Source organism: Phyllobates terribilis, unplaced genomic scaffold, assembly GCF_046119375.1.
Source record: "Phyllobates terribilis strain yellow unplaced genomic scaffold, ASM4611937v1 Scaffold_1__5_contigs__length_1240528914, whole genome shotgun sequence".
Lineage (NCBI taxonomy): Eukaryota > Metazoa > Chordata > Amphibia > Anura > Dendrobatidae > Phyllobates > Phyllobates terribilis.
In genome coordinates, this window is record NW_027362761.1 from 1,131,360,288 (window position 1) to 1,131,374,923 (window position 14,636).

Sequence of the window (14,636 nt, forward strand, 5' to 3'; positions counted from 1 at the left end):
GTAAGGGGTATATCCTGTGCACCACTTCGTGACCCATGCAGGCTTGGTAAACCGTCCACTAGGTTGCAAAATCTGCAAACAATCCAAGAATCCAAGCCAGTGTACACACAAAAAAATCACTGACATGCGATGTTTCAGCCACTCAGGGCTTTTATCAAGCCAAACAAGAGGTGTACATAACACAAAACAGGTACTATTCATAGTAAGTCAGTTGTAGACCACTCCCCTTAGTTCCTCCTTGTGGTCCAACCTCCATAACCATAGAGACACCCCCTTCACGTTTTCCCTTATTTTATTGATTGAATCCATTGCTTAATCCGACTGGTATTTGAAAACTCCTCTAGATTCTCTTTACATCATCTTACCCCCCCACGATCTGTGCCTAATTGAGAATGAGAACTGACAATGCTTTGATTCTCCCTACTGCGACTGGATTAATCGGCGGTGACCTGACCCATGACGTGTGTCCTTTTGTGGTCCTGCCATTCTGCTGTCAGGTGATTTGGGCCTCAATGGCACAGTGGGAGGTGTCCTTAATGACACGCACGTCACATGACAGCCGAGCGCACCTTATACACATGATCTCGGCGGTCACGTGATGGATTGTGGTGACGTTACGATCAGCCTCGCTGTGATTGGTCCAATGGACCGAGATGTTTGAGGAGGTGCGTCTTCCATTCTGAAGTATTTATTTGGCGGAATACCCTGTTCAATACCACAGTAGAGCACCCTATGAGTGCGTTTGGCGCATTTGTTAAAAAAGTTTATCCTCTCTTGGTGTCTTGGTGTTACTGGAGACTAATAAATAGCTCTCCCCGGTTTTCTCCAGTAAGTAGATGAGTGTAATCTGACACATAATACTGGCTGGGTTGAATCAATCTGGGCGTATACCTTTGTCAATGGTTATGTCATACACAGGAAAATGTGTCTATGTCAAACTATATATATATATATATTTACAGTGGGTACGGAAAGTATTCAAATCCTTTTAAATTTTTCACTCTTTGTTTCATTGCAGCCATTTGGTAAATTCTAAAAAGTTCATTTTTTTCTCATTAATGTACACTCTGCACCCCATCTTGACTGAAAAAAAAACTGAAATGTAGAAATTTTTGCAAATTTATTAAAAAAGAAAAACTGAAATATCATATGGTCATAAGTATTCAGACCCTTTGCTCAGTATTGAGTAGAAGCACCATTTTGAGCTAGTACAGCCATGAGTCTTCTTGGTAATGATGCAACAAGTTTTTCACACTTGGATTTGGGGATCCTCTGCCATTCTTCCTTGCATATTCTCTCCAGTTCAGTCAGGTTGGATGGTGAACGTTGGTGGACAGCCATTTTCAGGTCTCTCCAGAGATGCTCAATTGGGTTTAGATCAGGCCTCTGGCTTGGTCAGTCAAGAATGGTCACAGAGTTGTTCTGAAGCCACTCCTTTGTTATTTTAGCTGTGTGTTTAGGGTCATTTTCTTGTTGAAAGGTGAACCTTCGGCCAAGTCTGAGATCCAGAGCACTCTGGAAGAGGTTTTCATCCAGGATATCTCTGTACTTGGCCGCATTCATGTTTCCTTCAATTGCAACCAGTTGTCCTGTCCCTGCAGCTAAAAAACATCCCTATAGCATGATGCTGCCACCACCATGTTTCACTGTTGGGATGTATTAGGCAGGTGATGAGCAGTGCCTGTTTTTCTCCACACACACCGCTTATAATTATCACCAAAAACTTTCTCCCATCTTCCTACTGCATCTCTGGAGCTCAGCCACAGTGATCTTGGGGTTCTTCTTTACCTCTCTCACCAAGGCTCTTATCCCACGATTGCTCAGTTTGGCTGGAAGCCCGGACTAGGAAGACTTCTGGTGGTCCCAAACTTCTTCCATTTAAGGATTATGGAGGCCACAGTGCTCTTAGGAACCTTGAGTAATGCAGAAATTCTTTTGTAACTTTGGCCAGATCTGTGCCTTGCCACAATTCTGTCTCTGAGCTCCTTGGGCAGTTCCTTTGAGCTCATGATACTCATTTGGTCTGACATGCACTGTGAGCTGTGAGGTCTTATATAGACAGGTGTGTACCTTTCCAAATCAAGTCCTATCAGTTTAATTAAACATAGCTGGACTCCAATGAAGGAGTAGAACCATCTCAAGGAGGATCACAAGGAAATAGACAGCATGTGACTTAAATATGAGTGTCTGAGCAAATGGTCTGAATACTTATGACCATGTGATATTTCAGTTTTTCTTTTTTAATAAATTTGCAAAAATTTCTGTTTTTCAGTCAAGATGGGGTGCAGAGTGTACTTTAATGAGAAAAAAGGAACTTTTTAGAACTTACTAAATGGCTGCAATGAAACAAAGAGTGAAAAATTTAAAGGGGTCTGAATACTTTCCGTACCCACTGTATGTGTATATACAAAGTTTGGACACACCTTCTCATTTAAAGATTTTTCTGTATTTTCATGACTTTGAAAATTGTACATTCACACTGAAGGCATCAAAACTATGAATTAACACATGTGGAATTATATACTTAACAAAAAAGTGTGAAACAACTGAAAATATGTCTTATATTCTAGGTTCTTCAAAGTAGCCACCTTTTGCTTTGATGACTGCTTTGCACACTCTTGGCACTCTCTTGATGAGCTTCAAGAGGTAGTCACCGGAAATGGTCTTCCAACAATCTTGAAGGAGTTCCCAGAGATGCTTAGCGCTTGTTGGCCCTTTTTCCTTCACTCTGCGGTCCAGCTCACCCCAAACCATCTCGATTGGGTTCAGGTCTGGTGACTGTGGAGGCCAGGTCATCTGGCGTAGCACCCCATCACTCTCCTTCTTGGTCAAATAGCCCTTACACAGCCTGGAGGTGTGATTTGAGGTCATAAAAATAATGACCTTATAATAGAGGGAATGTGTATGGAAATTACTCCTCCCTCCATACTGATTACTGATCCACCTATTTTATCCACACAAGCAGCAGATGTAGAATTTATTGCTAATCCGTCTACTATTTCCACACAAGTAGCAGATATTGATGAACTGAACTTCACATTACATATTAACACACAGGAGATATCCCATAGTGGATCTAATATCTCAGAGCTTTCTAGTGCAATACAGATTCCTATTGCTGGGGAGTCATCTGGTCAGATCCCGATAGCGGATACACTGAATATTTTTAATCAAGGGAGACCTTCTGATAAAACAAATGGTATAAACCACATAAAACCCCCTATAAACAGAATGACATCCTTGGAATTATCTCCGATTTTGAATGAAAATAGTATCTTGATAAATCCTCAAACACAGAATGCAGTTGCATCTCAAACTAATAAAACGAAAATTACACATTTTTTTCACGTGGTCCCCGGACGTTGTCCAAAACGAAAAAGAAATTTAGGGGATGTAGAGGGAGTGGAAAAACCCGAGGCCTCAATAACAAAAATAGTCCAAATGCCGAAATTGAGACACAATCCAAATATAAAGAAAATGAAATCTTGCCAATGAACCAGAATACAAATTCCCTGCAGATAGAAACCCCTATCGGTTGTGGGGGTATTTTTAATATTTCTAGCTATGTGCTATCTGAAGCTGAACGATCCTTGTTAGGTCGAGGATTATCTTTCTGTCCAGCTGTCCCATTTAATAATTTCACTTTGTTCTGTGATTTAAATGAATTTATAAGGAAATTGACACTAAAAAGACATTTTCTATTGGAAGATAAGAGAAAATCACATCCTATTAGTTCATGCTCAACAGTATCCCCCTCCATTCAAGAATCTAATATACCAGGCCCCCCATTACTGGACCCTTTCACTCATGTAAATGTGAAGGGGAAAAATAATTTTTATCCATTACATCACAAAGGTTCACACCTTGAAACTTTCCAACAATTAATTTTGAGGGACCTTAGGACATTCCCCCCAATTTCTAAAAAAGTGAATAACTTGAGCTACCAGGAGAAATGTGCATTAAAAACCCTTCAGGATAATAAAGAAATAATTATAAAGAGAGCAGATAAGGGAGGGGGGACTGTGATAATGAACAGAGGCTGGTACATCAAGGAGGGCCTCAGAATCTTAGACGACTCAAACTACTACTTGAAATTAGAAGCAGACCCATCTGTAACCATTTTTTTGGAGTACAAAGGACTTGTAGCAGGGGCCTCTACAGCTGGCTTCCTCAATAAAAAAGAAAAATCCTTTTTAGACATTAAAAAATTCAAAGTCCCTTATTTTTATTTTTTACCCAAAATTCATAAAGATAAATTTAATCCCCCTGGACGTCCTATTATTTCTGGTATTAATTCTATCACATCCAACTTATCCCACTATATTGATCTTTTTTTACAGAAGTACGTTTTATCCCTAGATTCTCATTTAAAGGATTCCACACATTTAATTAGACTATTGAGAGAATTACCCCCTCTTCCAGGCTGTCTTCTTATTACACTCGATATAAGCTCTCTTTATTCCAATATCACACATGTATTGGGTTTACAGGCAATTAAAAAATTCCTAGATGAGGACCCTAACTTACAAGATCCTCAAAAAAACTTTTTATTGAGGGGTATAACTTTCATTCTTGAGAACAATGTATTTTCTTTTGAGGGGGTGATGTATCGGCAGCTGAGGGGCTGCGCGATGGGGACGAGGTTTGCCCCCAGTTATGCAAATCTATATATGGGGGCATTCGAGTCTATCCACATCGCGCAATCCCTCGGCGCCGATAAATCCATCGTTATGTACCGCCGCTTTATAGACGATCTGTTTATTATATGGAGGGGAAATACTGTGGAGGCTGCCAAATTTATTGATGAATTAAATTCTAACGACTGGGGTCTTTCCTTTACCTCTACCATATCTGAGAGTAATATTCAATATCTTGACCTTCAGATAAATATAGACAATTCGGGTAAAATATCCACATCTACCCACTTTAAGGAAGTGGATGTAAATAGCTATCTTGAATTTGACAGTGGCCATCTACCCAGCTGGATTAGAAATATTCCATACGGTCAATATTGGCGTGTCAGAAAAAATTGTACACATGATTCGGATTTTTTTCTGGAATCTAAGGTTTTACAAAAACGTTTTAGAGCTAAGGGATACCCCCGGAAATTATTAGAGGATGCTTTCTCCAAAACTAGATCCCTATCACAGAACCTGTGTATCAACAAATCCAAGAATACCAGCCAAGAGCCATACAGCGATTTCAGTTTAAATCTGATTACTACCTATGGTAAACCTACGCAAGTGTTATCCAGTTTATTAAAAAAATACTGGTTCATTTTAAGTAATGATCCAATATTAACTGGTCATTTACCGGAATTTCCTCATGTCATATATCGGAGGAGTTAAAATCTAGGAAACTATATAGCCCCTAGCAATACAACAATTGGTAGAAGACCGAACCATTCAGTTCCTATTAGCAATAATGGATGTTATAAATGTAATGTCCCTAAATGCTTATGCTGTCAATCCATTGATAACGGAGCCAAAACATTCGTCTCTGCGGTCACTGGAGAGATATATCCCATTCGCTTTAGACTTACATGTCAGTCCTCATATGTGATCTATCTGCTCCAGTGCACCTGCGGCCTGCAATACATTGGCCGCACTATCCAGGAAATGCACTCCAGATTAAATAAACATCGCCAAAATATTAGAAACGGCTTTCCCCTACATAGTGTTTCTAATCATTTCTTAAAAGAACATCAAAAAAATCCTAATAACCTAAAACTAACTATCATTGATCATATAGTTGATACACACCCTGATAGACTAAATCGTCTCATTACACGTGAAAATTATTGGATTTTCAAAATGGGAACCTTGTCTCCTGAAGGTTTGAACCTTAATATAGAGAAGACAACTTTTTAAATAATTGTTTTCATATTTTAGCAAATTTATTATATATATCTTTTATATGGAGGAGGAGGGGGGAGGAGAGAGAGAAGGAGGGAAGAGGGGAAAGGAGAGAGGGAGGGGAGGAGGGAGGAGAGAGAGAGAAGGGAGAAAAAATTTAAAGAAAAATTTTTTATTTTTTTTTTATTATTTTTTTTATTATTATATTTTTTTTTTATTTTTTTTTTTTTTTTCTCTTTCCTTTCTTCGTCTACTTTTCCTAATTATAATGATAGAAACTGATTGTAATTTTATACTTTATATTTATGCATTGTTTTATGTTGTATGTAAAAATTATTATTATTTTTTTATATAATCTAAAATATAGGGTGGTAGATGACAATATATCCTATGAAGTATTAAGATTATAGGATTCACAAGTTGTTGTTTTTTTACAGCGAATCCTTTTTATAAGAACCCTATATGCTTCATTAGGCATTATTTTATAACAATCCTTTTTACTCTATTGAGCATATATGAACTCAAGGGGTTAATATAGAGGTATTACTCTGTATTTGGCCCCGCCCCTTTTAAGTAATTGTATACCTAGTCAAATGTATATAAGGATCAATTGTTTGCTGCTTGTCACACCTGATGAAGGTGGCTGTGTCCACCGAAACGCGTTGTGTGTATATTAATAAATCAGTCCTTTTAATATTTTTGCCCTGTTATTGGCGCTCTGGTACCGCTATTCATATCCATTTATTGTTTGAGGTCATTGTCCTGTTGAAAAATAAATGATGGTCCAACTAAACGCAAACCGGATGGAATAGCATGCCGCTGCAAGATGCTGTGGTAGCCATGCTGGTTCAGTATGCCTTCAGTTTTGAATAAATCCCCAACAGTGTCACCAGCAAAGCACCCCCACACCATCACACCTCCTCCTTCATGCTTCACGGTGGGAACCAGGCATGTAGAGTCCATCCGTTCACCTTTTCTGCGTCGCACAAAGACACGGTGGTTGGAACCAAAGATCTCAAATTTGGACTCATCAGACCAAAGCACAGATTTCCATTGGTCTAATTTCCATTCCTTATGTTCTTTAGCCCAAAAAAAGTCTCTTCTGCTTGTTGCCTGTCCTTAGCAATGGTTTCCTAGCAGCTATTTTACCATGAAGGCCTTCTGCACAAAGTCTCCTCTTAACAGTTGTTGAAGAGATGTGTCTGCTGCTAGAACTCTGTGTGGCATTGACCTGGTCTCTAATCTGAGCTGCTGTTAACCTGCGATTTCTGAGGCTGGTGACTCGGATAAACTTATCCTCAGAAGCAGAGGTGACTCTTGGTCTTCCTTTCCTGGGGCGGTCCTCATGTGAGCCAGTTTCTTTGTAGCGCTTGATGGTTTTTGCAACTGCACTTGGGGACACTTTCAAAGTTTCCCAATTTTTCGGACTGACTGACCTTCATTTCTTAAAGTAATGATGGCCACTCGTTTTTGTTTACTTAGCTGCTTTTTTCTTGCCATAATACAAATTCTAACAGTCTATTCAGTAGGACTATCAGCTGTGTATCCACCAGACTTCTGCACAACACAACTGATGGTCCCAACCCCATTTATAAGGCAAGAAATCCCACTTATTAAACCTGACAGGGCACACCTGTGAAGTGAAAACCATTTCCAGTGACTACCTCTTGAAGCTCATCAAGAGAATCCAAGAGTGTGCAAAGCAGTCATCAAAGCAAAAGGTGGCTACTTTGAAGAACCTAGAATATAAGACATATCTTCAGTTGTTTCATACTTTTGTTAAGTATATAATTCCACATGTGTTAATTCATAGTTTTGATGCCTTCAGTGTGAATGTACAATTTTCATAGTCATGAAAATACAGAAAAATCTTTAAATGAGAAGGTGTGTCCAAACTTTTGGTCTGTACTGTATATGAGAATGTCTTTATTTTTTTCTTGTGCTTTCCTGTAGAAACGCGCATTTATTATTAACTATTCCATCAGCGATATCTTGATAATCTCTTTTCTATGTTTGTGTTTGAATTTTTTTTTTATTTCTGTCTCCATGGGTATGGAAGTTGAAGCACTAGGAGGAACTAAGGGGATTGGTCTATAACCGACTTACTATAAATAGTACCTATTTTGTCCTATGTGAATATGTACACCTCTTTTTTGGCTTTATAAAAGCCCTGAGTGTCAGAAACGTCGCATGTCAGTGTTTGTTTTTATGTGTACACTGGTTAAATTAAACTTTTTTGAAGGAGACTACCCGGTACCTTGAATTCTCAGATTGTTTGCATCTTCTTCTTGCATGTGGAAGAAGGTGCTCTGGTCAGATGAGACCAACGTAGAACATTTTGGGCTAAATGCAAAACCCTATGTGTGGCGAAAAACTAACACTGCACATCACCCTGAAAACACCATCCCCACCGTCATGTTGGTGGCAGCACGATGCTGTTTGGATGCTTTTCTTCAATAGGGACAGGGAAGCTGGTCAGAGTTGATGGGAAGATGAATTAAGCTAAAAAGAGGCTGCAAAAGACTTGAGACTGGGGCGTAGATTCACCTTCCAGCAGGACAACGACGGTAAACATCCTGCCAGAGCTAGAATGGATGGTTTACATCAAAGCATATTTATGTGTGTGAATGGTCCATTCACAGTCCAGACCTAAATCTCATTGAGAATCTATGACAAGACTTGAAAATTGCTGATCACAATCGCTGCCATCCAATCTCCGTGAACTAGAGATAGTGTGCAAAGAAGAATGGGCAAAAATTTTAGCCTTTAAATGTGCAAAGCTGGTAGAGACAGACCCCAAAAGACTTGCAGCAGTAATTGCAGCGATAGGTGGTCCTACAAAGTATTGACTCAGGGGGCTGAATACAAATGCACTAGTGATGCGCGAACGTGCTCGGATAAGGGGTTATCTGAGGTCGCTCGGGTGTTAACCGAGTAGATTCGATGTGCTCGAAAACTATGTTCGAGTCGCCACGGCTGCATGTCTCTTAGCTGTTAGACAGCCGCAACACGTGCAGAGATTGCCTAACAAACAGACAATCCCTGCATGTGTTGCGGCTGTCTAACAGCCAAGGGACATGCAGCCGCGGCGACTCAAACATAGTTTTCGAGCATGCCGATCTACTCAGCACCCGAGCGTGCTTGGATAACCCCTTATCCGAGCACGTTCGCGCATCACTAAAATGCACGTCACAATTTTAAGATTTATATCTTTTAAATATTTAGAAAACCATGTATAATTTCCTTTAAACTTCCCAAATACTTGTTACTTTATGTTGGTATATCACACAAAATCCCAATAAAATACATTTAAGTTTGTGGGAAGAAGGTGTAAATGTGGATAACTTCATGTATGCATTTTCAAGGCACTGTGTATTGCACACTGTCAGGATTCAGCAATCTGAAGTCATATAAAATTACAGCAGAAATGTATGTTCAGCCCAGAATACACCTTTACATAGCTGTCAGGTGAAAAATGATAGGGCCAAATCTGTCTCTCCTGGTGACCCGCTTCCCACACACATGCATGTTGGATTTCTATATACATTTGTTTTCAGTTCAACATGCCCAATATGAGGGGGAATGTCAGGAAACTATTAGATCGGTAAACCATACAAACAAAATCTATAAGTTCAGCCAACTTTAATCAATGTCCAACGTAAGGAGAGGCTTCCCCAATATTCTGAGGATCGGTAGAAAAACCCATTCGGAACTATAAGGATTTAAAAAAAGGACACTAAATTTACCCCATCAGTTAACATTGAAAGAGCTAAGAAAGTGACAGTGACTACTTTGGGACAATATGAAGTAGTTTCCCAGCCAGAGATGAGCGGGTTAACTGCAGATGGCTACATAGACCAAGGCTAATAAACAAAGATCCATATGAAACAGTAATAAACACTAGGTCACAACCATACAAACTTCTATAAAGTAATGGACAATCTACGTTAATAGCCTCATACACTTGATCGTATCATGGTACGGTACAAGTTCTAAGTTGTTTGGAGGTATAATATGGCACTCATATGAAATGGGCACAATATGTGGCCCAGACTTCTACAAGTCTCCTCACACAAGTCTCCTCACACAGATTTATTCAGAACTTGACAAAAAAGAGGGTTACATGTTTCATCAGGTGCCATATTATAGAGGCAGCAATAAGGTGCTATGGCTGTTGTAAATTTCTGGCACTGCCTTTACATGACTCCTATAATCGGTGCCTACAATATTTTGAACCCAATTTGTAGAGCATTTGCAATGGTTCTGCTGCCACATTTCAAAACACAAACATCACACATTACTAAAAAGATATTATAGACCTGATGAGATTGGTGCACTTACTTTGATTATCTATAACACACTGGCTATATAATCCTTTTGGAAAGTGTATACAACTTGATCTCTATCCACCTGTCCTGATTGGCTCCTCAGTGTCCCTCTTACTTGCTGAAGTCTCACACTGCTCAGTACAAGCTGCAGCTGTTAGTCAGGCTGGATGGGCAGAGAATGACTACACTTGTGCTCATGAGCTATTCCACTGTTTGGATAATCCTTTTTGAGTCCTGCTACTCAATCTGACATGAATTTTCAGTAAGTACACCAGTCTCATCAGGTTTAAAAATTCTATTTAACAATGCATATAGCTTGTTTAGTGAAATCTGGTGATAGAATCTGTTAATTTTATGTGATTTTTTTTCAGATCTAGAGCTCTGGATGGTCCTTTCAGACTCATATAAGTGTTGTTTTTCCATAGGTGCAGCATCATACACTGAGATCACACAACTTCTGTCTCTGCAGAGTGTAAGCTTTTTTTTTGTAATATGTAAGACATGACCGCCTGACAGACCATAATAAGTCTTCATGGATTTTCTTCAAAAAGTTCCTTTTCAAGAAGAACAATTACATGTTGGACTGTAGAGAAACTCTTACAAATGTCATATTTGTGGCACTTCTTTTAATTAAATGTAAATCTGTCACTGCCAAGAGGTCCAGCAATGCTACGCTTAGCAGAACTATGGGGTTAAGAGCAAGCGTTTACACTAGTAATTTTTGTATGACGAACTTTTGTATTTATACTCACTATTTATTATGGTGTTTTAGTTACATGTTCTGTAAAAAAAAAGAGGAAAAAACAGTAATGGCGTATCATTCCAGTTTGTAAATCTTCACTTGTACGGTCAGTAAAAGTCAACATTGTTTAATAACATTCGGTGTTGCGTTGTCCTTATATGTGGCAAATTTAATGATCAGTGTGAAGACCCGGGGTCTTCCGTGGGCATAACGCTACTCAGACAACACAGGGCGAGGGTAAAACAGCGTGGCAAAACTTTATTGAACCACAAAGCGGACAATAAACACATAGAACAGTCCCAGCAAATATCCAAGATGGTACACCATTACACTCCGCTCCGCCCGCCTGGGATAAAACAGCTGCGACTTTGGGACTTCCAGGGCCAACTACCTCAACCAGTGGCCCTCCCGCTTCTGGTGGGCTCCCACAGAGAAAAGGTAGTGGTAAGCTTAGGAAGATAGCAGTCTATCGAGGTACAAGGCCAGGAGACCCAAGGGTCCCACCCTGGCCTCTCCGTGAGTTTCCATGGGGCCAGATGACTGGCGGGTCTCAATCTGGCTTCTCCGAATGTCTCGCACCCCCAAACAACATATCCATGGGGCCAGGTGACTTTGTGATTCCAACCTGGTCTGTATCCATGAGCTCTCTGATGGTTAATGGAGCAGATCCGTATCTTTCCAGTCAGGGCTATATACCCTTAGGCTAGAATCATGTAGAATCCAAATCTGTGTCTCTTTGGGTAAAGCTATACTTCCAAGCTCATGTTCTCAGAAAGTCTGATCCTTGACTCTCCCTGTAAAGTCTCCTTCCAAATTCTGTTCCAAGTCTGACTCCTACAGAAGCATATCTCCTTTTTATTCAACACTATTCAATTCTCTCCTTCATCCCCCAGCGCCTCCTCCCTCTCCTCTCATCTAAGCTGAAGACTTTGCCTCATTCTTCAAGCAGATGATCGTAACATCAGAGAAAGCTTTGGCCTACAGCCCCACATCCCTTCCTCATAATTACTCAGCCCTCCTCTACCAAAACTAACTTCTCCGCCATTACAGAAGATCAACTTTTCTCTCTAGTCTCAAGATCACATCTCACCACCTGTGCACTTGACTTGATCCCGTCCCACCTCATGTCAAACCTCACCACAGTGTTCATCCCAACCCTAACCCATCTCTTCAACCTATCACTAATAACTGGTGTTTTCCCCTCATGCTTCAAACATGCCTCGATCACACCCATCCTCGAAAAGCCCTCCCTTAACCCATCCTCTGTGTCTAGCTATCGTCCAATATAATTTCTCCCCTATGCCTCAAAACTACTGGAATAACACGTATATCTTGAACTTTCCTCCCACCTCTGCTCCTGCTCCCTCTTTGACTGGTTACAATCTGGCTTCTGACCGCATCATTCCACTGAAATTGCCCTGACTAAAGTCACCAATGACCTGCTAACCGGCAAATCCAAGTGACACTACTCTATCCTCCTCCTGGACCGATCCTCTGCTTTTGACACAGTGGACCATTCCCTCTTACTACAGATTCTCTCATCTCTTGGCATCACAAACTTGGCCCTATCTTGGATCTCTTCATACCTAACAGACCGGACGTTCAGCGTCTCCCACTCACACATCACCTCCTCATCTCGCCCCCTATCTGTCGGTGTCCCCCAAGGTTCAGTTCTACGACCCCTGCTCTTCTCCATCTACACCTCCAGCCTGGGACAGCTCATACCTCATACAGTCCCACGGCTTTCAGTATCATCTCTAGGCTGATGACACACAGATCTATCTCTCTGCACCTGATATCACCTCCTTACTAACCAAAATCCCAGAATGTCTATCCGTTTTTTCATCCTTCTTCTCTGCTAGATTTCTAAAACTTAACATAGCTCAAACAGAATTCATCATTTTTCCCCCATCTCACTCAACCCCCAACAGACCTATCCAGTAAAGTAAATGGCTGCTCACTTTCCCTAGTCCCGCAAAATCGCTGCCTCGGACCCTGGATACTGGACTCTAATCTCTCTTTCAAACCACATATCCAAGCCCTTTCCACTTTCTGTCGACTTCAACTCAAAACATATTTCCCAGATCCGTACATTCCTTAATCATGAATCTGCAAAAAACCTAGTGCATGTCCTCATCATCTCCTGCCTCAACTACTGCAATCTCCTGATCTGTGACCTTCCTTCTAACACTCTTGCACCCCTCCAATCTATCCTAAACCCTGCTGCCCGACTAATCCACCTGCCCCCCCACTATTCCCTGGCCCCTCCTCTCTGTCAATCCCTTCACTGGCTCCCCATTGCCCAGAGACTCCAGTTCAAAACCCTAACCATGGCATATAAAGCCATTCACAACCTGTCTCCTCTATACTGTACATCTGTGACCTAGTCTCCCGGTACTTACCTGCATGCAACCTCCGATCCTCACAAGATCTCCTTCTCTACTCCCCTCTCATCTCCTCTTCCCACAATCGCATACAAGATTTCTCCTGTGCATCTCCCTTACTCTGGAACTCTCCACCCCAACATATCAGACTCTCGCCTACCGTGGAACCTGAAGACCCACCTCTTCCGACAAGCCTACAACCTGCAGTTACCCTTGTTCCACCATACCGCAACGCAACCACCTCTACCCCCACCTACTGTATCCTCACCCATCCCTTGTAGACTGTGAGCCCTCGAGGGCAGGGTCCTCTCTCCTCCGGTACCAGTTGGCGACTTGTATTGTTTAAGATTATTGTATTTGTCTTTTTATTATGTATACCCATTTTCACATGTAAAGCGCCATGGAATAAATGGCACTATAATAATAAATAATAATAGGTCATCAATGATAAAGTAGTGGACAACTTCTTTAAGTATTTGGTGCAGAAATTTCTGCACCATTTCCACATCTCTTGGCAGGAAAAATGAAGCTGCAAAAAACGCATGTTTTTGCTGTGTTTTTTACTTGCGCTTTTGGTGCAAATTTTTCCCCACTCATTAGTATGGGTGAAATCTGAAAGAATTGACATGCTGTAGATTAAAATCAGCACCAAATCTGCAAGGCACAAATAAGCAATGTATGCAAGAGACTTCAGGATTCTCATTCACTTTGCTGGCATCAGGAATCCCTTCAGATTTTGTGACAAATCTGCACTAAAAAAAACTAGCAAAAATGTGTGCATACACCCTTAGAGCCCTGCTTTGAAGGCCCTTACTAGGTCCAGCTGACCACACCTATGTGTATTGAGTGACAGTCTGTTCTCCTGATCTACATGTCTCGCACTGGTAATGCCCTTTTTCATTTAAAATAAGCTCTGGAGGCAGATTCTCAGGGAGATCTATGTCCGGCCCATAGATCTTAACAGTTCATTTACATACAGTAAAAAAAGCGGGGGTTTCGCGCCAGGAAAGTAATGAGTAAGTTCAGTGCAATGAAAATAAAAAGTCTTTATTTGCCAAAAGACACAAATTAAACACAGACTTCTTACGTCTGGATCACAACCGGTAATGACCCCTTCCAGTTTGGTATCGTGAGCACCTGCACTACCATAGGAATCTGAAATGTGGCGTCTGCTTTCCCCAGGTCTCTGGCACCTGCACTCCTGTAGGAATCTTGAGTTTGGTGTCCACTTTACTCAGTATCCTGGCTCTGGTCTGTGTTCACCTCACACAGCCAGGCACACTCAAAACCTTCAGCTCTGCAACACATGGACCTAAAACCGACCACA

At 41.0% G+C, this 14,636-nt stretch overlaps 1 protein-coding gene across 7 annotated transcripts in view; it reads left to right on the forward strand.

The window, feature by feature from the left end:
• The window catches only part of PROM1 (prominin 1), a 239,284-nt gene extending 228,224 nt beyond the window's left edge, over positions 1 to 11,060 (forward strand). For 5 of the 7 annotated variants that reach the window (XR_012250681.1, XR_012250684.1, XR_012250683.1 and 2 more), the window contains one exon: positions 10,609 to 11,060. The gene's annotated coding sequence lies outside the window, so the exon portion shown is untranslated. The remainder of the gene's footprint in view (positions 1 to 10,608) is intronic. The other 2 variants (XM_073647219.1, XM_073647237.1) reach the window with 1 other exon arrangement.
• Positions 11,061 to 14,636: the final 3,576 nt, after the last annotated feature.